The following is a 23,510-nucleotide window of genomic DNA, read 5'->3' on the forward strand; positions in this document are numbered from 1 at the left end:
AGCTGAATGGCATGAAAAAATGGAGAAAAGTGCCTAGATATGAGAGACACTTATAAAAACATTTTTTAAATGTTTATTTATTTTTGAGAGGGAGAGACAGAGTGCAAGCGGGAGAGGGGCAGAGAGAGAGGGAGACCCAGAATCCGAAGCAGGCTCCAGGCTCTGAGCTGTCCACACAGAGCCCAATGTGGGGCTTGAATTCATGGACCACGAGATCATGACCTGAGTTGAAGTCGGACACTTAACCGACTGAGCCACCCAGGCACCCCAAGAAACACTTAAGATGTAGGGTAATGCAATATTTAGTGTCTGACTGAACACAGCAAAAAAAGTATACGGAGGAATTAAGGACGGTGCTCAGGTTTCTGATTAGAGAACTAGGTGTACAGTACCATCATGCACTGAAGGAGGGAACAGAGGAGTAAGGATTTGCTTGGATAGAAAGATGAGTTCAGTTTAGGACATATTGAGTACAAGATACTTGGGACCTCCAAACGAAAATGTCCAACAAGCAATGGCCTATAGGAGACAGATCTGAGCTAAAGACATAGATGTGGGAACCATCCACACATAGAAAGTAATGAAAGCCATGGAAATGGATGACATAATCCAGGGATGATAAGAAAAAAAGGCTAGGCAAAGGACAATAGGGATGTAAGAACTACGGAGGGTTTAATTGACCTGTAGACACTTAATTGAAGAAACAAGGAGGGGAGAGGGGGTTAATCATGGCAGTATTATGTTAAGGAGCAAAGTCTTAGACCCCGAGAGAACTCACACTAGTTCTCCCGGGAAAAATTAGCAGACATGTGGTAGAGAACAGGAGGGGCGCCCACCCACTCTGTTCTTGGCTCTAGTTTCCAGGTTCAGTCTGCCACCTTTACAGTGACTACAGTCATCCAAAATAAATAAAAATCAGTAAAAATGAACTGGCAAATCATTGTTGTTCTAGTTTTCTTTTACTTAGTAGATTCAAAACTGATACCATCTGTGCAGTGTATGCTACTTAAATACAGGAATCATTCTTGTACCACTAATGCAATCCAAAACTGTATCAGGACAGCACAGACATAGTAATATCAGATGTAGTTTTAAGTTCTATAAAACAAAATGATTCTACATTTTGGATCCAGGTTTTAAAAGTACTATAGTATATGTGGTTTTGTGTAAGATTCTAAACTATAGTCAAGTTCTTAAACTAGTTTTTTTCTACTCAGGTGCTGACAGGAAAAAATATAGTTTTAGTCTGACCTTACAGGCACACACCATTTACCCTACTTTTAACTTGATTTAAACCTTAAGGGTACTCTTGCAAAACAACAAAAATGTGCAGAACTGAGGTCAATTAATAACTAGTTTCTAAAATCTACTGAAGTTTTCGCTGGACAATATCAAAATTCCCAAAATTTGCAATGAGCTATAATAAAGCTTGAAGTTTTTCCAGTTTTAACTAGGATTTCCCCAAAGAAGAAAAATATGTTATTTTAAGAAATTCTGATTCATCTGTATATCTCTTTAAATGCTTCACTAATAATTATTCTATTGCTAGATATGTTACATATAATAAATAACAATATTCCAGCCACATTTTAAAAATAAAAAAAAGTAAAAACTTATGCAGTTCAGTACTAAAGTTGTTAGCTATATTTAATTGTCTTCTGAGTACAAAACCTTGTTTTCCAAGCCCCAGAATAGGTTCTTTCCCGTAGTCAATATTTAACCTTTCTTCAAATAAAAGTTAACAGTATAGCTCTATTTATCACCAACATAAAACATCTCTATATGCTGAAAACTTATCTGCTTCTGAAAGCCTTTCCATTTTTCTCTATCAGCCATTCACAATGCATCTCCTAGTACAGTTTCTCCCTCACATGTTGGTTTACCTTTGCTGACATATTTTTCTTACACTTCCTACGTGGCCTGCTCCTCTCTCCCACAATGCATCCTGAACTCCTAGGAGGTAGGGACTTATCAGTCTTCTTTTTGTAAGACTGCATTCAAAAACCATTTGATATTAGTGGCTAGCTTATTCTATGGTCTCTCAAACACAAGGAATCAAATACTTTGTTTTGTATTAAACAATTCTCAGGTGGAGTATTTACCTCCACCTTCCTCACCTTACCCTCCCTGTCCCGAGCCAATGAAAAATCAGATTAGATTCAAGCAGAAGGAAAATCAGATTAGCATAAGGCTGATTTAAAAAAGAGAAGTCCAGGGGCGCCTGGGTGGTTCCATCAGCTAAATGTCCAAGTTGGGCTCAGGTCATGATCTCGCAGTTCATGAGTTTGAGCCCCGCATTGGGCTCTGTGCTGACAGCTCAGAGCCTGGAGCCTGCTTTGAATTCTGTGTCTCCCTCTCTCTCTGCTCCTCCCCAGCTCATGCTTTGTGTCTGTCTCAAAGATAAATAAACATTAAAAAAATTTTTTTAATAAATAAAATAGAGAAGTCTAAAGAATCACAAAGGGGAAGATAAGAAAAAATGATCAAAGAAAAATGGCTAAAAGGAAAATTTGAGCCAAAGATAATAAAAGGGAATAAAATAATAATAAGGCAATAATACCAGACGATGACCAAGAAAAAGAAGCCTGTAAGAAATAAATTCAATCTCTCCCTTAAGTAGATCGCTAAACCACAGCTCACAGGACAACTAACAACTTTTAAATCCCAGGCCAGGGATGTGTGGTTATCCCACCCTGGTACTTGTTATGCCAAGTATTACTGCTGACTTGGGGTGCTCCGGAGTCAACCGAGAGGACCACCATCATTTCTGTTCCCTGCCAAGAAACACATCAGTGACTGGGGGCTGGAGGGAGAGCCAGTGGCAAAGACAGCACAGCAGCAGGCCAAGGACTGCACAAAACAAGTCTGGTATTGAGGTTAAAATTAAATGAAATGGAAGAGAAATAAAGACAAGGGAGGATGAGAAGAACAAACACAGCATCAGACTGAGTTCTTTCTATATGCAGGGAAAAGCAAACATCTGGAATTATTTGGTGCTGAGTGCCACCAAATTTAAGACTTTGTTCCTGTCTTGCAATTGTTTCTCACTAACCCCATACAAAGAAAAAACAGACCTAGAGGCTAAAATGGAGAAGAGTAGTTAAAGTGGGTATAACAATAACCATTTAAAAAACAAAATACATTTTTCAAGTAACAGAGCAGTTAACTACAAAATGACTATTCCTGACCGACTTAGAGAGATGTTCATCCTAACTTCCTAAGTCAAATGAGGAAGCTGCAGACAAATATGTATAATACATGATATGTGTCTGTATAAGCAGGGGAAAATGATTCCAAAATAAGTGCTGGTATAATGAGTGATTCTTCTCCTTTAAAAAAAAAAAAAAAGTTTCTCTGTTTTCAATGTAATTAAAATAAAAACAACAATGATCCCTTAAAATAAAAGGATAAATATCCCTTTCTAGGTCATTCAGTCTTTACCTGGAGTTAAATGTGTTCGGAATTTACAAAGAACCCCTTTTATAAAGAACACAGCTTTGAGAGAGCTATTTCCCACCCAGTGGGGAGATGGGGCCCCTGGCCAAGTCCAGCTGCATTATGGTGGAAAAAACACAAGCTGTGAAGACCAACGGAAAGGTTTGAATCCAGCATCTCTGTTTACTAGCTTGGTGACCCAGGGCAAATTATATGAAATTTCTGAATGCTGCCTTCACTTGGCTTCAGAAATGAAATAATACCTACCTCACAGGGTTGTTCTGAGGATTCTCAAGAACAGCTCCCATATACGACATGGACTGGTAGAATGGGGTACCATGGAGAATTAAGAGGCTTCTGACCATTATTTTACTTACTATCTCATGAAACAATCTGTTCCAAACAATGCCAGATCATTTGCAGCTTTCACTGACCTACCCTTGGCCTAGGATTCCTCAGACTAACCAGTGCTCACAGCAAATCAGCCTGGTTACTGATGCTTCCTGTTTATCACTTCCAGGAGAAAAAGAGGAAAACAGGTATCAGAGAACAAATGTGTGCTTATCCAAGTTCTTTGTCCTATGGATATATAAGCAAACCCATTAGAGATAGAAAACATCTCTTTTAAAGGCACATACTGCAGAAAAGTGACCAAATGAATAGCATGATAATCGCAGATACTGTTATAGACTCTGCTTGACATATTGTGCTTTAGCCGAATTTGCACTGCAACTATTGTTCATTTCTTAGTGTTGTTTTAAAATTTTTCAGAAACCCATCAAAAATCTTAGTAGTCAGAAGTATGCCTTGAACCTGGAAAAGCTCAGAACCACCAAGACAGAAAATAAAGAAGAGAGAATTGTTGTGAAGCAACAATCTAGAAAAGTGCTGCCCAGCAAGACTGTATGCAATGATGGTAATATTCTATCCATGTCTATGTTATCCACTAAGATAGCCACTAGCCACATGTGGCTACTGAACACATGAAATGTGGCAGGTACAAGTGAAGAAATGAATTTTTTATTTTATTTTATTCCAATGAATTTTGAATTTAAATTTACAGAAGCAAATGTGGCTACTGACTATGATACTGGAAGGCACAGATCCAGAACCCTGGTTTAATAACTTATGCTAATTCAAAAAGGGTGGTATGGGGATGAGTTAGCTAAGTAAAAAGCAAACAGACAAAAAAAGTATCCAGCAAATCACCAAAAATCAACAGAAACAGAAACCCAGTGCCATGTTAATATTCTCCTGCTCCACACAGAGTTCACCTTGATAAAGCTGAGGTCCTCATCTGATCCCAATCTGCCTTACGCTGCTCAGGCTACCATAACAAAAACAGCGTGGCAACACTGTTTATTTTCTTAGTTTTAGAAGCTGGCAAGCTCATGATCAAGGTTCTGGATGACTCGGTTCCTGGTGAGGTTCCTCTTCCTGGCTTGTGGATGGCCACCGTCTCTGTATGCTCACATGACCTCTTGTTTGTGCACATGCAGAGAAAGAGATCTCCCTTCCCCTTCCTTTAAAGCACTAATCCAGATTCTGACCCCACCCTTATGACCTCATTTAAGCTTAATTACTGCCTCTAAAGGCCTGATCTCCAAACACAGTCACATCAGGGCTTCAACATATGAATCGGCAGGGAATAGATGGAGGCAAAATTCAGTCCGTAGCATAACCTTCCACTCACCCATAATTACCTTTTTTATCATGAGTTCTAATATTCCGTGGAATATATTTCTCACCCTGAATTCATAATCTTCTAGAAGGTTATTAGTCGTTTGCCTGCACTTACCACACCACCAGTTTACACCTGTGCAGGACTCTAACCCTGCCATCAGACACCTTTGCAATTTACCAAGGTTAAAACTTAACTTGGACCCTCCAAATGGCTTAACTCCTAAAATGACTGTGCAAAAAAGAATTAACACAGCAGGCCTAAAACTCATCTCCTCAGAAAGGAGTGTTTGTAACACTGGCACTCGGCTAGACTCTGGGAACTTGGATACTGAAAGAGTTCCCACCTCCCTAACTATTAAGAGGGACTCACAGTGCCTAAGCTGTACAGACAATGTGATTTATGCTGAACATCTACTTTCCTACTAAGGGTCTGGAATTTGGTACCTGCTAGGCAGAGGATGACTATGTGATCAGCCCCCAGTAAGAACCTTGGGCACTGATTCTCTCTAATGAGCTTCCCTGAGGGATGACATTATACACGTTGTCACAATTCTGCTGGAGGAAATATGTCCTGTCTGACTACAAAGGGAAAAGACTCTTTAGAAGCTTGTGCCTGGTTTCCTCCGGACTTCATCCCATCGCTGATCTTGCTTCGTGTCCTTTCCCTGTAATCAATCATAATCATGAGGACAACTACATGCTGAATTCTATGAAGTCTTCCTAGTGAATCATCAAAGCTGGAGTAGTCTGGAAGACCTCTAACACTTCAATCAATGCACTTTCTTAACTCACATCACCAAACATCTATCCCTACTAAAAGAACTCCATATACCTATATGTTAATCTTCCCAGGTTCCACTCCAACCCATAATTCTTTCAGCCCTGGCCTTATCCAGTCCATTTTCTACAATTATCACAATCAGGCTAAGATGATCATCACCTCTCTATATATCAGGGCTTCTATAACTGGGGTGAATATTCTCTAAGAGATAGGGGCGGGGTTTTTTTCTTAATATAAAACTGTTTGTTTCCTAAATCTTTTAGTAAAAATAGTGTTCCCAAGCACTTCTCCATGTTCAGCCTCATTTTACTTGATCTTTCTACAAGGGAAGAAGCTACAGAGCACTCTATCTGCCTGTAAACTTCTTCCTCCAAATACCCATAAATGTTAGTGATCCAGGGGGTTCCATCTTCTGGCCTCTTTCATCTCACTTTCCACAAACCATTCCATTTACTTTCATAACATGAGCTTCTACCGATGATCCATCCACCTTTAAGTTCAGCTCTATCACCTGTCCTAAGCCCCAGAATCTTACTTCCAACCACTTAGAGGACAAATATATCTATGGAGCCTACCAATCACTCAGACTGATATTCTTCTTAACATGTGTGTTCAAAAAGATCATCTAGGTCTGTTTGCTTTACAGTTCAATTGATATGTCTACAGCTACTATATCATAGCAATCCTAAGTTCTAGAAGACTCTGAATTCTTTCTTTAACATGTCTTTTTGGTATTACAGCCTACCCTGTTCTTATTTAGTAGTTCACTATTATAGTAGAGCCTGGTGCAAAGCTATGCACAGACCAGATATTTAATAAATATTCATTCAATAAATTAATATCATCATCCATCTATCAGACCTGCAGCAAACAGAATGGAACACCTTGCTGGTAGCATGGCTGCATATAGAAATGTCACTACCGGTAATCCCAATTTATTAGTTATATATGAATCAGAATTTTCAAAACACAGTTTGGAATAACAAGCAAGCCATTTTAGGGAGAAAATATATACAGAAAACATATATTTAAGAAAAAAGAGAGGTGTTTGCTGGAGGAACGTCCAGATATAGATGGCCAGACTAATAAACACAGGTTTCAATCCTTCCTGAAACCCTATAAAGATGACAATAAAGAAATTTACTTTTCTTTTTCTTTCTTTCTTCTTTCTTTCTTTTTTTTTTTTTTTAGGCATAAACTTACATGGATGAAGAAAATAGAAAAGGAGAAAACAGTAATAGAATTTCACAAGCTAGAAAGCAGATAGACAAGTGGTGACTGACTTAATAGACTGGAAAAAACAGAATCCCAGAGGGACAACAAGAAAGCTAAAACCAGCTCATTGTACACCCCATTTTATACTGCTGGACCACTAACAAGATCAGGAAATAAAGAAATCTGGGACATCTGGAAATAGGGATGAAGGACACCAAAAATAAAGTCAACTGGTTTGAAGTCTATCTAAGAGGCAGTTAGATATCCACATTTCCACATCATTCCAACTCTTGGCAGTCCAGCCCCAACCTGACCAAAAAGAGGTGATTTATTTTCTGGAGATGATAAAACGTAGGGTCTCTGGACCAGGAGTCAATAGCCACAGTTGAGAGCAGAGCTACAATTCAACAAATGGGGGCAGTGAATGGGGTGGGGTAGAGGTACAGGGTTAGGAGTTACATAAAAACATGTAAACTGGGATACTGAATGCTGAAATCTGCCCCCTCCCCAAATTTCCTACCCCACTCAATCTGACTTACAGTTGACAAGCAACTCTGATATGCCTACTGATATGTGAGAGTTCCCCAAAACTTGGCCAAACCTGACCATCTCAATGGGAATCTAAGTCAGTTAAGTGTCTCCCATGCACTCAGAATGAGATTTTTAGTTCCCTGTTGCAAATATAAGCATACAACCAAGGACTGATTACCAGACATCTGAAGAAACCTCTAACATAAAAGAGGAAACCAAAATATACAGATAAAAAGCAACATGGAAGTCACAAGGGGGGGTGGGGGAAAGGAAAAAGACTTTAAAATCTTTTTCCAAAAGTCTTAACGTTAACATTTTCAGAATACAGAAGAAATAACACTATACCCATGACATAAGGACAGAATATTAACAAAAGAACATTCAGAGAATGATTCTGGAAATTAAACATACCATAGTAGAAATGAAAAACTCAATAGAAAAAAAAGAATTTAGGGGAGCCTGGGTGGCTCAGGCGGTTAAGTGTCTGGCTTCGGCCAAGTCATGATCTCCTGGTTCATGAGTTCGAGCCCTGCGTCAGGCTCTGTGCTAACAGTTCAGAGCCTGGAGCCAGCTTCAGATTCTATGTCTCCCTCTCTCTCTGCCCCCCCTGCCCCCACTGGCACGCATGCATATGCGCGCGCTCTCTCTCAAAAAAATGAATACACATTAAAAAAAATTTGTTAAAAGAAAAGAAAGAATTTAAATTTGAAAAAATTTCTCATAAGTAGAGCAAAAAGACAATGTGAGAGAAAACAGGAGAAAGATAAGAAAATCAGAGGATCAGTCCTGGAGATCAAATTCCAAACAAAGGAGCTCCAAAGAAAATGGAGGAGAGGATACAGTGAAAACAAATTTTCTCAGAACTAAAAGACAAGAGTCTCCAGATTTAAAGGGCAAACCAAGTACCCAATACATTGGATGAAAGGAACATCATAGCACACCATAGCACACCACATAAAATTGTAAAAACATTGGAAGGTAAATGGAAACGCAACAATGCCTTCACAATTTTGAAGGAAAATTGTTTCCAACATGGAATTCTATATTCATCAAACTATCAATCAAGTGTGACTAGAATAATGATACATTCAGTAGGCAGTGACCAGTAAATAACTCACCTTTCACACACCATTTAAGAAGATACTAGAGGATATCCACCACCAAAAGCAGGGAATAAACCTAGAAAGAGAAACAAGAAGATGTGGTATCAGAGAAAGGATAGAAGAATAGATGATAATAAAGGAAAATCCTAGAATTACTGAGAAAAGTTTTTTTTTTTTTTTTTTTTTAAATGTTTTTAAATTTTTTTTTTTTTCGACGTTTTTTATTTATTTTTGGGACAGAGAGAGACAGAGCATGAACGGGGGAGGGGCAGAGAGAGAGGGAGACACAGAATCAGAAACAGGCTCCAGGCTCCGAGCCATCAGCCCAGAGCCTGACGCGGGGCTCGAACTCACGGACCGCGAGATCGTGACCTGGCTGAAGTCGGACGCTCAACCGACTGCGCCACCCAGGCGCCCCATGAGAAAAGTTTTAAAACAGGAAAAGAAGCTTTTGTATCTGCCCAGATTTCCTTCCCAAAATGCAGAATTTTATGTAAATGCTGAAAGAATTCAAAGAAACCTCCACAAACTCTTAAATTAAAAAGAAAAAAAAAAAAGGAAAGAAAAAAGAAAGGAGGAGACAAAAGCAACAGCAATCATTGAGGTATACACCAGTCTTCTATACTGATAGAAAAAGCCAGTTTTTCTGATCAGCTCTGCGCTTCCAGTTACCAACTTTAGGTTACAACATGGTATTTGACAATGGTTGGCTTCAATTCTCCAGATCAGAAAATGTTTAACAAAAATTGAAGAACTAATGTAAATAAGGGAGAGTCAACTGCCTCCTCTTGATAAAAATGTTGCCTCTTTTTAATTAAGGACTAAGGATAGTTTAGCAATAATCATTTAACTGTTCTATTACCCAAATTAGAGGCTTCCTCAACAGTCCAGTAGAGTAATTCAGTAAAGGCAAATGGAATTTTAAAACGCAGTCATCAATAAATAAGCAAACAAAAGCAAAACAATCACACACACTCCCAGAACTATTTGACCCAGTTCACTCAAAGAGCTTCCAGTGGACTCTTGTATACTCTTAAATTTGACACAAAAAAATCATACCAGATTTCATAAGAAATCAAAGCACAGAACGTAGCTCTAGAAAATACTATATTGCTCAACTGATACCCCACCAGTAACCACACTTAAGTGGAAAATAAGGAGAAAAACAAATTAGAGCAGTGCAGATTTTGAAAACTTGTCCTACCGCAGTCTAGCTGAAAGACAAGACCACAAGAAACATGCTCAAAATCATTTAGAATAAAATTCTTCCCTTAAATACAGCATTCTAAATTGTCAAACTGATATAATTCTAAAATACCAACTCCTTTTACTTTTTTTAATTGACTAAGGCAATTGGATTCCATTAACAGCTAATTTTTGCCAAACTTAATTCTAACAAACTAATTTAAGAGACCTTAAATAAAGAATAAAATACTTATACCGTATTTTTGCATTCCTACAATTTAAAAGCAATAGGATCAAGTTTTTTCAGGGTGTGAATAAACATGCCACACTTCAGGTTAAAAACATATTCTATTCCAAAATTAGGAGTGAAAATAAAGCTCAAAAAGAAATGACTTCCCAGCCTTGAATTCAGTGGCATTAATATTAATGACAATCCCACTCATTTCAAAGGCATGTCCCAGAGTGTTTATATTATGAAAAATGGCTCTGGAATGTCATCTTCAGTAAATTTTAAATTGTTTAATCTGAGGTTTTGCTAGATTTGTAACAGCTGCACTTGTGTTTACAACTATAATAAGATCTTTACAGCATGGCACTCCTTTACAGATTTTTTAGATCTGGTTGGTACAAACATGTTGTACTGATCAATGGAAATGAGTTTGGTATCTCTCTATAGCTACAAATTTAGTCAGAATAAAGTTTTGTTTTGGATTAACATTGTACAACAAATGCATCATAGACCTTAAGAAGTTTTATGGTATTGGTTACAGAAGGATAGGACAGAAACTTCCATTCATATACAAACATTTAGAAAATGACTCAATTTGTGTTTGTGGAATTCAAATTTTGTTTGGGGAGAAAATATGCATATCAAATACACTGTGGATCTAATTTACTTGCTGGCATTCACAGGGTCTCAGGGCAAGTTACCAAGCAGAAACTGGTTGGGCAGTATTCAAAAAACTACATTTCTTCTAATACCTTTATTTACACAGGAGAAAGATGCAACAAAAAAAGTCTGCCAAAGACTTGGCTCAAGAATATTCCAATAGGGAGCATCAGCAATCCTTGGCCATGGGGCTGCCGATGCAATGAGAAGAGCACCAGACCAGAGTCAGTTTCTGGGGGTAATGATCAACAGCTTTGCCACTAACCTCAGTTTCCTTCTCTGTAAACATTTCAAAGAGAAGTTATTATTGAAGGTGAATGTTTTCTGCTAAAATAAGTTCAGTATGGGTAACCAGAAATGCTCGGCTCCTTTAGAAACTGAAAAGGTTATCATGCTGTAATAACTAAGACATATTCAAAAATCACAAAAACAGAAGTAACCCCAGAAGTTCTTCAGCACTATCCTCTTTTTGGGTCATCTCTCAGGAACTTCTAATCCTGGTCCAAATTAATTTTTTTGAGAAGCCTCCACTCTATTTTTCTTCTTTTTTTAATGCTTCTCTTACCTTGGCACATGTGGTTACTATCAGAATCAAATACAATCTGTATGAGAATAATTTGGAAAGTGCAAAACACATTGAACAGGGCTTATGACCAAAGTACTACTACAAATGAACCAAGAAACCAAAAGAAATTAAAAAAAAAAAATCCATGCTTATAAAATCAATTAATTTTTTTAAAAGCCAATAGGACAAAAGCTCTGATTTCTGAAGGATATATAGCATATTATTGTTCAGGAATAATAAAGTTTCTACAGTATGAACCTTGAACTTACCAGAGAACAAAGATTATTGTAGCAATTTCCACAATAAGTATGATAAATTTGTTCAGAATTACCCATTTTCCCCCCTAGGTATTACTTTGACAACTGAATGCATTTCAAAATGATTCAAGTGTTACTAAATTACTTCAGACAAAGGTCATAAATTAAAATAACCAGAATGGGTAAGTTAAATGAGTAAAGCAATCAGATGGGCTTGAGGCTACTGGAAGACAAGAGCACCATCCAAAGAAGATAGCCAGAACTTAGCTCCTACCAGCTGCTGCCAAGAGAAGTCAGATGTAGTTGCCAGACTGCCTTAATAGAAACCCAGAAAATACGGATTTTTAAAGGTGAAATTGCTTAGGGTTTAAATGTTTGTAAATGACTCAAAAAATCTTAAACATCAAGCAAGCCACACAAAACTTAAATGCAAAGCAGATATGCTCTCTGCCTTATCATCTCCACCATGTTTTATATGGATTTACTTAAAATACCATTACAAGGTAGACACGAACTTTGGTGACTTTTTTTTATTATTATTATTTTTATGAGCAGCATGTGCAAGAGAGGCAGAGGGAGAGAGAGAAAATCTCAAGCAGGCTCCATGCTCAGCACAGGACTTGACATGGTGCTCGATCCCACCACCTGGATCATGACCTGAGATGAAATCAAGAGTAAGATGCTAAACTGACAGAGCCAACCAGGCACCCCTGGTGACTTTTTTTTTAATGCTTCAATCATACTATGACTTATGTTAATATATTCCACAAGGTTCGCTTTTTTTTTCCTTGAAGTAAAATTGGTATGTAATGTTATATTAGCTTCAGGTATACAACATGATTTGCTATTTGTATACACTACAAAGTGATCACCACAGTAAGTCTGGCTACCATCCAGCACCATAAAATTGCCCTGTTCACCCATTTCATCCACCCCACTACTGTCTTCCCCTCTAATAACCACCAATTTTCCATATCTATGAGGTTTTTATTTCATTTTTTTGGATTCCATATATAAATGGAATCATGTACTTGTCTTTCTCTGACTGACTTATTTCACTTAGCATAATACCCTCAGATCCATCGATGTTGCTGCAAATGGCACAATTTCATTCTTTTTTATGGCCAAGTAGTATTCCATTGTATATATACCACATATTCTTTATTCATTTACCTATTGAATATTTTAGTTGTTTCCATATTTTGACTACTGTAAATAAGAACTACAATGAACACAGGGGTACAATATATTTCTGATAGTGTTTTCATTTTCTTCAGGTAATAGATCATATGGCAGTTCTATTTCCAATTTTGTAAGGAACTTCCATACTATTTTCCTTAGTGGATGCACCAATGTACATTCCCAACAGCAGTGCATAAGGGTTCTCTTTCTCCACATCCTCAAAAACTTTTTTTGATAATAGCCATTCTAACAAGTGTGAAGTAATATATCACTGTGGTTTTGATCTGCATTTCACTGATTAGTGATGTAGAATATCTTTTCACGTGCCTGCTGGTCTTCTTTGGAAATATGTCTATTCAGATACTCTACCCATTTTTTAATCAGAATGTATGGCTTTTTTGCTATTGACTTGCTTGAGTTATTTATTTTCAATGTTATCCCCTTATGAGATGGATGATTTGCAAATATTTTCCCCCATTCAGTAGACTGTCTTTTCATTTTGTTGATGGTTTTCTTTGCTGTGCAGAAGCTCTTTTAGTTTGATGTAGTCCCATTTGTTTATTTTTGTTTTTGAAATCAAATCCAAAAATTAAATGTTAAGACCAATGTCAAGGAGCTTACCACCTATGTTTTCTTCTAGGAGTTTTATGGTTTCAGATCTTACATTCAAGTCTTTAAACTATTTTGAGTTCATTTTTATGTATGGTACAGGATAGGGGTCTAGTTTCATTCTTTTGCATGTGGCTGTCCATTTCCAAAACCATTTATTGAAAAGACTTACCCAGTTGCAACTCTTGGCTCCTTTTCAGAAATTAATTCACCATATATGTGTAAGTTTATATTCTATCCCATCAATGACTGATTTTATGCTAATAACATACTGTTTTAATTACTATAGCTTTGTAGTATAGTTTGAAATCAGAAAGCATGATACCTCTAACTTTGTTCTTCTAAGATTGAGTTAGCTATTCAGGGTCTTTTGAGGCCCATACACATCTTTAAATTATTTGTTCTATTTCTGTGAAAAATGCCATGGAAATTTTGATAGGGACTGCACTAAATCTGTAGATTACTTTGGGTTGTATGAACACTTTTAACAATATTAATTCTTCCAATCCATGATCATGGAATATCTTCCCATTATTTGTATGTTCTTCAATTTCTTTCATTGATATCTTATAGTCTACATTGTACAGATATTTCACCTTATTGAATTTTTTCATAGGTATTTCTTTTACTTGCAATTGTAAATGGGATTTCTTCTCTTTCTGCTACTTCATTATTAGTGTATAGAAACAACAGATTTCTGCATTTTAATTTTGTATTGTGAAATTTTACTGAATTCATTTACTGGTTCTAACAGTTTTTTTGGTGAACCTTTAGGGTTTTCTATACAGTGTCACAGCACCTGCAAACAGTGACATTTTACTTAACTCCTTTCCAACTTAGATGTCTTTTAGTTCTTTTTCTTGCCTAATTGCTGTGGCTGTGACTTCTATTCTATGTTGAATAAAAGTGGCAAGAGTGGGAATCTTTGTCTTTGTTCCTATCTTAGAGGAAAAACTTTCAGCTTTTCACTGTTGAGTATGACGTTAGCTGTGAGTTTGTCATATATGGCATTATTTATGTTGAGATACATAACCACCCTCTATTCCCACTTTGTTGAGAGTTTATCATAAATGGACATTGAATTTTTTCAAGTCCTTTTTCTGCATGTATTGAAATGATTATCTGATTTTTATACTTCATTTTGTTAACACGGTGTATCACATTGATTGACTTATGGCCACTGAACCACACTTGCACCCCTGGAATAAAGCTCCTTTGATCATGGTGTATGATCCTTTTTCAATTTGGTTTGCTAACATTTGTTGAGAATTTTTAATGTAAGTTCATCACAAATATTAACCTAGGATTTTCTTTTCATCTTGTTTTTGTCTGGTTTTAATATCAATGTAATGATGGCCTTATAAAATGAGTTTGGTCCTATTTCCACCAGAACTAAGCACTCTATGATCAGTAGACTTGGTGCATGTCGGCAGTGGGGGCTGTGTTGGTCCTCTGGGGCAGAGGCCAGCTGCACTGGCTCACACAGTCAGACTTGCCCTAGCAGGGTGCAGGGGGGTGGGGTTTGGTGTAAGAGGCTGCAGCCTCCACTGAGGGCACTATGTTGCTCACTGAAGTCCACCTGCGCTGGTGCAGGAAGGGAAGATGGCATCACCCCACTCTCCTATCCCTAGGGAGGGTAGCTTGCACCTGCCACTGTTCAGGGAGTCCAGACAAGCAAATGATCTCTCCTTCTGTGTCCCAGACTTCCATCAGAACCCTGCCCTCAACCCTTCTGTGCCTGAGCCACCGACACACACACAGCCACAGCTCTCCTGTGTTTTATCTCTGGTGTGCAGCCAGGATTCAAAACTCCAAATCTTAAAGGAGTTAAAGGCAGACTGCTGCCCCCCTCCAGAAGAGAGCCTTGCAGCACTGTGCTTAGCACCATTCTGTCCCAGAAAAGTAGTCACACAGCCACAGAGCTGCCTGGAGTTTACGGTGAATGACAACAGAAAGCTGCAACCAGATTATCTGCCCTCTACATGTACCTCTGTCCCTTGCTGTTGAACGGCTGCTCAAAGGCACCAGCTGGGTCTTTAATCATTGGAGAAGCAATACACCCTCTTCCAAATGCACTCTGGGAAGGGGAACATTCTCTCCCAGTGCAACCCAGGGGACCCCAACACCACGCTATCTGCTGTCCACTCCCAGGGCCCTGCCCTTCTCCCGAGAAGCACAGCTGCCCACCCAGATTGACTTCAGCTAATGGTACAGACTTTCAAAACCTCCAGATTTGAGCTCCACCATTTGCAAAAACTTGTGATAGTTCCTCCTGATTCCCCAGTCAATGGTTTTGGGGGAGTGCTTCTCTTGTGTGAACCCAACATCCTGCTCTCTTCCCCCCTCTTCCTTTTCCTCTCCACAAAAAAGGCTCCCTCCCTTCTGCAGTACTGAGGCTTTTCTCTCTCCCAATTCAAGTTTCCATACCTGTACCTGCCAAGTTTTCTCCCTCAAAACATGCAGATTGTTCTCTTAATCCTTCAATCAACTTCCTAGATGTTCAAAATGATTTGATGTTGATCTAGCTATTTTCAATGGACGAGGCAAGCCCAGGGTCCCCCTATTACTCCACCATCTAACTCCTCCCCTCATAAGATTGGAAACATTTTTCCAAATCTTCAATTTTTTGAGTCTGAGAAGGACAGGTATTAAATCTACTCTGAATATGTGGTAATTCACCAGTGAAGCTATCTGGTCCTGGGCCTTTGTTGGGAGTGCTTCGTTTAGAGATTCAATCTCCTTACTAATAATAAATTTATTCAGATTTTTTATTTTTTCATGATTCAGTCCTGGAAAATTATGTTGCTAGGAATTTATCCATTTCTTCTAGGTTGTCCAGATTATTGGTACATAATTGTTCACAGCAGTCTTTTATGATCCTTTGTATTTCTGTGGTATTAACTGTAACTTCTCTTTCATTTCTGATTTTATCTATTTGAGCCCTCTATTTTTTCTTGGTGAGTCTAGCTAGGGTTTGGCGATTTGGTTTATCTTTTCAAAGAACTAGTTCTTGGGGCATCTGGGTAGCTCAGTCAAGTGTCCGACTCTTGATATCAGCTCAGGTTATGATCTCATGGTCATGGGATCAAGCTCCACGTTGTCAGGTTCCAGGCTGACAGTGTGAAGCCTGCTTGGGATTCTCTCTCTCCCTCTCTCTCTCTGCCCCTCCCCCATTTGCATGTGTGTGCACACTCTCTCAAACTTAAAAAAAAAAAAACAAACTAGGAGCGCCTGGGTGGCTCAGTTGATTAAGCATCTGACTCTTGATCTTAGCTTAGGTCATGAACTCATGGTTCATGCGATCAAGCCCCTCATCAGGCTCTGTGCTGACAACACAAAGCCTGCTTGGGATTCCCTCTTTTTCTGTCTCTCTGTCCCTCCCCTCCTCACTCTTTCTCTCAATATAAATAAACTTTTAAAAAATGAACTCAAGTGGTTTAACTCGTCTTTAAAAAAAAAAAGAACCAGTTCTTAGTCTCACTGATATTTTCTATTTTTTTCTTTAGTCTCTATTTCATTTATCTCTGCTCTGATCTTTATTATTTCATCCTTTCAACTAACTTTGGGTTTTGTTAGGGCTTAACTTTTACTCTTCTTTCTCAAATTCCTTTAAGTGAAAAGTTAGATTGTTTGATATTTTTTGTTTCTTGAGGTAGGCCTGTAAATAAACTTCCCTTTTAAAACCGCTTTTGTGGGGCGCCTGGGTGGCTCAGTCAGTTAAGCATCCACCTTCAGCTTAGGTCATGATCTCATGGTTCGTGGGTTCGAGCCCCACATTGGGTTCTCTGCTGACAGCATGGAGCCTGCTTCAGATCCTCTCTCTCCCTCTCTTTCTGCCCCTCCCTGCTTGTATGTGCTCGCTCGCTCTCTCTCAAAAATAAATAAAAGTTAAAAAATAAATAAAACTGCTTTTGCTGCATCCCACAGATTTTGCAATGTTCTATTTCTGTTTTTATTTGTTCCAAGGTATTTTCTAATTTCCCTTTAGATTTCTTTGTTGAGCTAATGGTTGTTCATTAGCAGACTGTTTAATCTCCACATTTTGGTATTGTTTCCAATTTTTTTCTTGTAACTTATTTCTAGTTTTATACTACTGTGGTCAGAAAAGATGCTTGATAGGATTCCAATCTTCCTAAATTTTGAGATTTGTTTTGTGGCCTAAAATGTGACCTATCTTGAGAATTGTGCACTGGAGAAAAATGTGTTTTCTGTTGCTTTGGATAGAATGTTCTGTATATACGTATTATGTTCATCTGATCTGATGGGTCATTTAAGCCCAATGTTTTCTTCCTGGTTTTTTTAGGGGAGCTGGATAATCTATGCATGGATATAAGTAGGGCATTAAAGTTCCCTACTATTAATGCATTGCTGTCCATTTCTCCCCTGAAGTCTATTAATATTTGCTCAGCTCAACTCCTATGTTGAGTACACAAATATTTACAAATGTTATATCTTCTTTTCTTTCTTAATGTTTTATTTATTTATTTTTGAGGGCAAGGGAAGGGCAGAGAGGGAGGGGGACTGAGGATCCCAAGCAGGCTCTGTGCTGACAGCAGTGAGCCAGATATGGGGCTCAAACTCACAAACTCATGAGATCATGACCTGAGTGGAAGTCAGATGCTTCACCAACTGAGCTACCACCAGGCACCCCAAATCTTCTTCTTAAATTGACTCCTTCATCACTATGCAATGCCCTTCTCTGTTTTTTTTATCACAGTTTGTTTTTAAAATCTACTTTGTGTGATAGGAGTTTAGGTAAAATAGTTTCTTTTTGTTTGCATTTACATGGAATATCTTTGTCCATCCCTCTACTTTCAGTCTGTACATTTGTTTAGATGTGAAGTGAGTCTTTTGTAAGCAATATACATAGATGAGTCTTGTTGGTTTTTTTAATCCATTCAGCCACTCTATACCTTTTGATTGGAGAATTTAATCCACCTATATTTAAGGTAACTATCAATAAGTATGCACTTATTGCCATTTTGTTAACTGCTTTCTGGCTGTTTTGTAGTTCCTCTCTCTTCCTTCCTTCTTCTCTTGCTCTCTTCCCTTGTGGTTTGATGACTTTATCCATAGTATCATATTTACATTCATTTCTCATTATCTTTTGTACATATACTACAAGTTTTTGCTTTCTGGTTACCATGAAGTTCACATTAACAGCCTCTCTATATACATATATTGATAGTATATTTTATGTTGGTAGCAACTTAAATGTAAATGCTTTTTAAAACTCTCATTTTTACTACCTCTCCCAACATTTTATATTTTGATATCCTTTTTACATCTCTTTATTTTGTGTATCCAACATTTAATCATAATAAGAACTCTCAACAGTATAGGAAGGAAAGTTCTTCAACCTGATAAAGACCATTAATGAAAAATTTACATCTAACATCAGACCTATTGGTAAAAGATTAGATGCTTTCCCCTTTAAGATCAGAAACAAGTCAAGAATGTCTACTCTCCCCACTTCCATTCAGCAATGTACTGTAAGTTTTAAGGGGCAAAAAAAGCATCCAAATGCAAAGGACAAAATAAAATTGCTTATATTGACAGATAACATAACAGTATATGTAGAAAATTCTAGGCAATTCACAAAAAAACCTGCTTGAAGTAATAATCAAAGTTGCATGGTACAAGACCAATATATAAAAAACAATTTTATTTTCATATACTGGCAATGAGAAACCTAAAAATGGGATATGAAAAAAAAATTTATACACAAAAGCATCAAAAAGGAAACACTATAAAATAAAGATAACAAAAGGACAAGACTTGTACAATGAAAATTACAAAACAATGCTCAAATAAATTAAAGATCTAAACAAATGAAAAGACATTCCATGTTGACATTACAATTTTATTTCTCCCTCAAAAGAGACCTACTGAGTCAATGCAATTTCTACTAAAATCCATCACAGCAGGCTTTTTTCAAAAAAAAAAAAAAAATGACAAGATGATACTAAAACTTGCATGGAAATGTACGGAAATCGGAATAGCCAAAACAATTTGAAAAAGAATAAGAATACCAGACAGCTTCTACTCAATTTCAAACTTTACTATAAAGCTACCATAATTAAGACAGTGTAGTGCTGGTATAAGAATAGGTGTTCAGATCACTGAAACAAAAGTGAGTCTAGGAATAATTTATGGCCAATTGAGTTTTGACAAAAGCAGGGAAAAGTATTTTTTTTTTTTTCCCAACAAACAAAGCTGGCACAAGTGCATATACACATACAGGAAAGAAGATGAATTTGGATCCGTATCTCATACCACACACAAAAGTTCATGGAAACTGATCATAAACCTAAGATCAAAAAAAAAGGAAAAAAAATTGATACATTGGACTTTCTCAAAATTAAAATTTATGTACTTCAAAAAATACCATGAAGGAAATGAAGACAAGTGGAAAGAATTATTTGCAAAACACATGTCTGATAATGGGCTTCTATTCAAAATATACAAAGAATGTTTACAATCCAATAATAAGGCAAACTACTGTGAAAATGTGTTAAGGAAACCCAAGTCAAAATCGGAACTGGGAAGTCATGAAGGGAGGGCTCTCACATACATATCATTCATTACAGCTTGCTTAGTCCAGCAAGAAAAATGAAGATTTCCTCTCTGCATAGCAATAAGCTGCAGGCACCCAACAGCAACCATTCTCCCCTGTGGCCAATGAGAGGCTGTCACCACTTCACTCACCTACAGCCAATTAGAAGCCATCAACATTTTGAACTCTCATTTTCTTCCAATGGACATTGTTCAAAACAACCCCTCCAACCTCTTTCCCTCTATAAAAGGATGCTCTCCTCCTTTGTTCTCAAGATTTGCCTATGGTTCATGAACGTAGTTTTCTTGAGTTTCAATTCCTCTGCTATTACCAAATAAACTTGATTTTGCTGGTTATCATTTATATTTTTCCTTTAAAAAAAACTGACATTTCATGGTGTCAAAAGTGGGATTCAAAGGCAATGAACCCGCAAGGAACTAACAACCCCTAGTACTATGTGTGGCACCAATTTGTGCTCCTGTGAGTTGTCTTCTCCCTTTCAGTTTGATAAGTCTTCTCTGAGATTCAATCCTCTAAATTCTCTCAAGACAAGTCCTCCTTCTGGGACCCCGGCCAGTTTTATGTTAAAAAAAACTACAGTCCCTCCTCTTGTTCATCCTTAACTAAGTGTAACGACTTGGCCAAAGATAACTTAGAACTCCAAACGCCATCATGGGGAACTTTCAACCACCCAAACTTGTATTTTTTAGAACCAAATTAGAAGACCACAGCTTTGAAATTAAACAGACTGAATGGGGTGCCTATTTTAATTGATACCTGGAGGCTTCCAAATGTATCCAAGATTCTAAAATCACCTTTTTACAAAATACCATTTCCACATTAACTAAGTAAGGTAAGCAAACAACTGAAAGAAAAGTCAAAAAAGTTTCTAAGGCCTCTTCTTCCCCCTCCCTTGTGCTCTTTGTCTCTGGTGACAGCTTCTTTCCCTTCTGCACTATCCCCACCTCCTTTATATCCTCGGCTTTCTCATTCTGATCCCTTCACTGAACTTTCCTTTTTCTCCAAACCTCTCCCCACAACCTTCTGCCCTGAACCTATTAAAACCTGCCCCTTTAAAATCAGATCTCGTGCCAATCCAAATGCTAAACCTTTAATTTCTTATGTTACCTGGGCTAAAGGTGAACTACAAGCCATAGTCAAAGATTTTCCCAAAGTAACTGAGGATCCTCATAGATTTGCTGAGGAATTTAGTGCAGTTGTTCAAACTTATCAACCTGGTTTCTCTGGTTTGTATCAGCTAGTCTATATGCTTGTTAGCGAAGGCAAAGCCCAACACTGGATGAAAACTACCAAACGGAATGATTCCAAGAAGTCTAGAATTACAACATGGGGACAAAGAAACCCTTGCTGCCTTATTACATAATCAGACTTGAGGAACTGCCAAGTGACTCCTTTTGGTAATTCTCAGGAACTTTCCCAAAGCGAGCTGACTGGAGTAAGACTCAGGCTTGTACCCAGAAGCCCAATGAGCCCATGCATGACTATTATATATTATGCCAGCTCCAAATTATCTTTAAAGAAAATTCTCATCTTCCTTTGGATGTTGAGTTCACCTGGATAGCCTTTAACGCTATGTTCATTAACAGGCTGAACTGGGATCTTTTTATTCTAATTAAAAGGATCAGGATGGAATGAAAAACTATGTCTACTCCAGACTGAATTAATTTAGTAAACAAGGTCACCTACATCCTAGATGATTCAAATAAAAGGAAAAGCACAAAAACCTTTCATTTGAACCCCAACAAATGAAGTCTCCTAAACAAAACTAAAATCCTCCTGGTCTCTGCCATTATTGCAAAAAGCCAAAACATTGGAAGAAAGACTGCTATAAGCTCAAGTGCTCCAGGCACCTTCATGCAGCCCCCTAACCAGCCTTTCCAATGTCCTCCTAACCCCAGTGAAGGGACTCCAATGAACTTCAAGACTTTACCCAGTCCTTTCCTTTAGTTGACCTGGTGAAACCACTCTCCAGATTAGGAACCGAGCTCTCTCTGTCCTTACTGATTCTAGAGCTACATTCCCAGTGCTCAACTCCACTACCATTAAACATCCTCTACCTCAGAGTACTAAAACAGTTCAAATAGTGGGAGTCTCTAATAAATCTCAATGGGTTCCTATCTCTAACCCTATCCCTTTTTGCTTAGGCATTTCAAGATACCCACCCTTTTCTCCTTGAAGTTTCTCTGACCCTATTCATTTATTGGGCCAACATTTCTTAGAAAAATATCATGCTGGGAGTTCTCTCCCAAAAGGGGGAAATAATTCTAGAATTTGATAACAGCAACCAAAATAGCCAACTAGATAAGTCAAATGATGCTTCAACATCTTATTTGCTCTGTCTCTGACACCAATATAGCTAATTCCAAGGACACTAATCATTTGTCCCTGATGGATCAGCTATCACCGTCCCTGTGGGCAAAACCCTCAACTGATACTTGCAGAATCCACAGTGCCCCGCCTGTTAAAGATCCACAGATTCCTCAAAAATTCTCCCCAGAATTAACCAGTACCCTATAAATAAAGAGGCCCTTCATGTCATTAAGTCAATAATAGAAGATTTTAAGACCCAGGGCCTCATTATCCCCTGCAACACCATTTTACCTGTGAAGAAACCAAATGGCCACAGATGGAGGCTCATCAGACCTCTGAGTCATAAACAATATTGTCATTGCTTTGCCACTCTGTTGTCCCCAATTCACCTTAGTAACCTTCATCCGTACTGAGAGCAAATTGTCTTTCATGACTGATTCATGTAGTGTTTTCTTCAGTATCCCAGTAGATTAAAACTAGTCAATATCTTTTTGCCTTTACTTGGAAAGAACAGCAATTAACCTGGACAGTAATGCCCCAGGGTTTCATGCAAAGTGTTAGGGTCAGGCGTAGGCTAGGGTAAAGGTAAGAGTCAAGAACTAAAATTTTAGCAAAGGCTTTATTGGGAACTAAGGTCTCAGGCTAGGTTCCGTGACTCAGGGGGAGAGAGAGAGAGAGGAGTCAGGGAAGTCGCGCCCAGGTGTGGTGGGGTGGGGTTTTTAAGCTGCAGCGGTTCCGGGTTTAGGTCCCAGTGGGCCTTTTTCGCATCAGGTCGTGCTGTCGCTCGGTGATTGGTTGACCTCCAATTCATTCTGGCGCGCTACTCGGGGCTTTCCGTTGGGTTGCGCTGGCCCTTGGTGATTGGTTGACCTTCAATTCATTCTGATGCGCCGCTAGGGGCTTTTCATTGGGTTGCACTGGCAAGATGGCGGTCCCCTCTACTGTAGTTCCAAGGACATCCTAACAGAAAGCCCTTCTTATTTCCTCACAAACTTTAAAGGCTGATCCAGATGATATCAAGTTCCCTGGATGCTCCACTTTAATATAATATGCAGATGACTTCTCTGCTCCACTTCCCAAGCCTCCTCACAAGAAGATAGCATCCATTTGCTATAATTCCAAGCCAAAAAGGGATATAAAATCTCTTTAAAAAATTAGTTTGTTCAGGGGCACCTGGGTGACTCAATG

General features: G+C 38.2%; 1 protein-coding gene across 4 annotated transcripts in view; it reads right to left on the bottom strand.

Annotated features, from left to right (window-relative positions):
• Positions 1–23,510, bottom strand: part of FANCC (FA complementation group C) — a 278,492-nt gene that overhangs the window by 244,449 nt on the left and 10,533 nt on the right. For 3 of the 4 annotated variants that reach the window (XM_019423448.2, XM_019423451.2, XM_019423447.2), the window contains exon 2: positions 8,764–8,824. The exons of the other annotated variant lie outside the window; for it this stretch is intronic. The gene's annotated coding sequence lies outside the window, so the exon portion shown is untranslated. The remainder of the gene's footprint in view (positions 1–8,763; positions 8,825–23,510) is intronic. 4 annotated transcript variants of the gene reach the window in all.

This window comes from Panthera pardus, unplaced genomic scaffold, assembly GCF_024362965.1.
Source record: "Panthera pardus isolate Hobbes unplaced genomic scaffold, ASM2436296v1 HiC_scaffold_20, whole genome shotgun sequence".
NCBI lineage: Eukaryota > Metazoa > Chordata > Mammalia > Carnivora > Felidae > Panthera > Panthera pardus.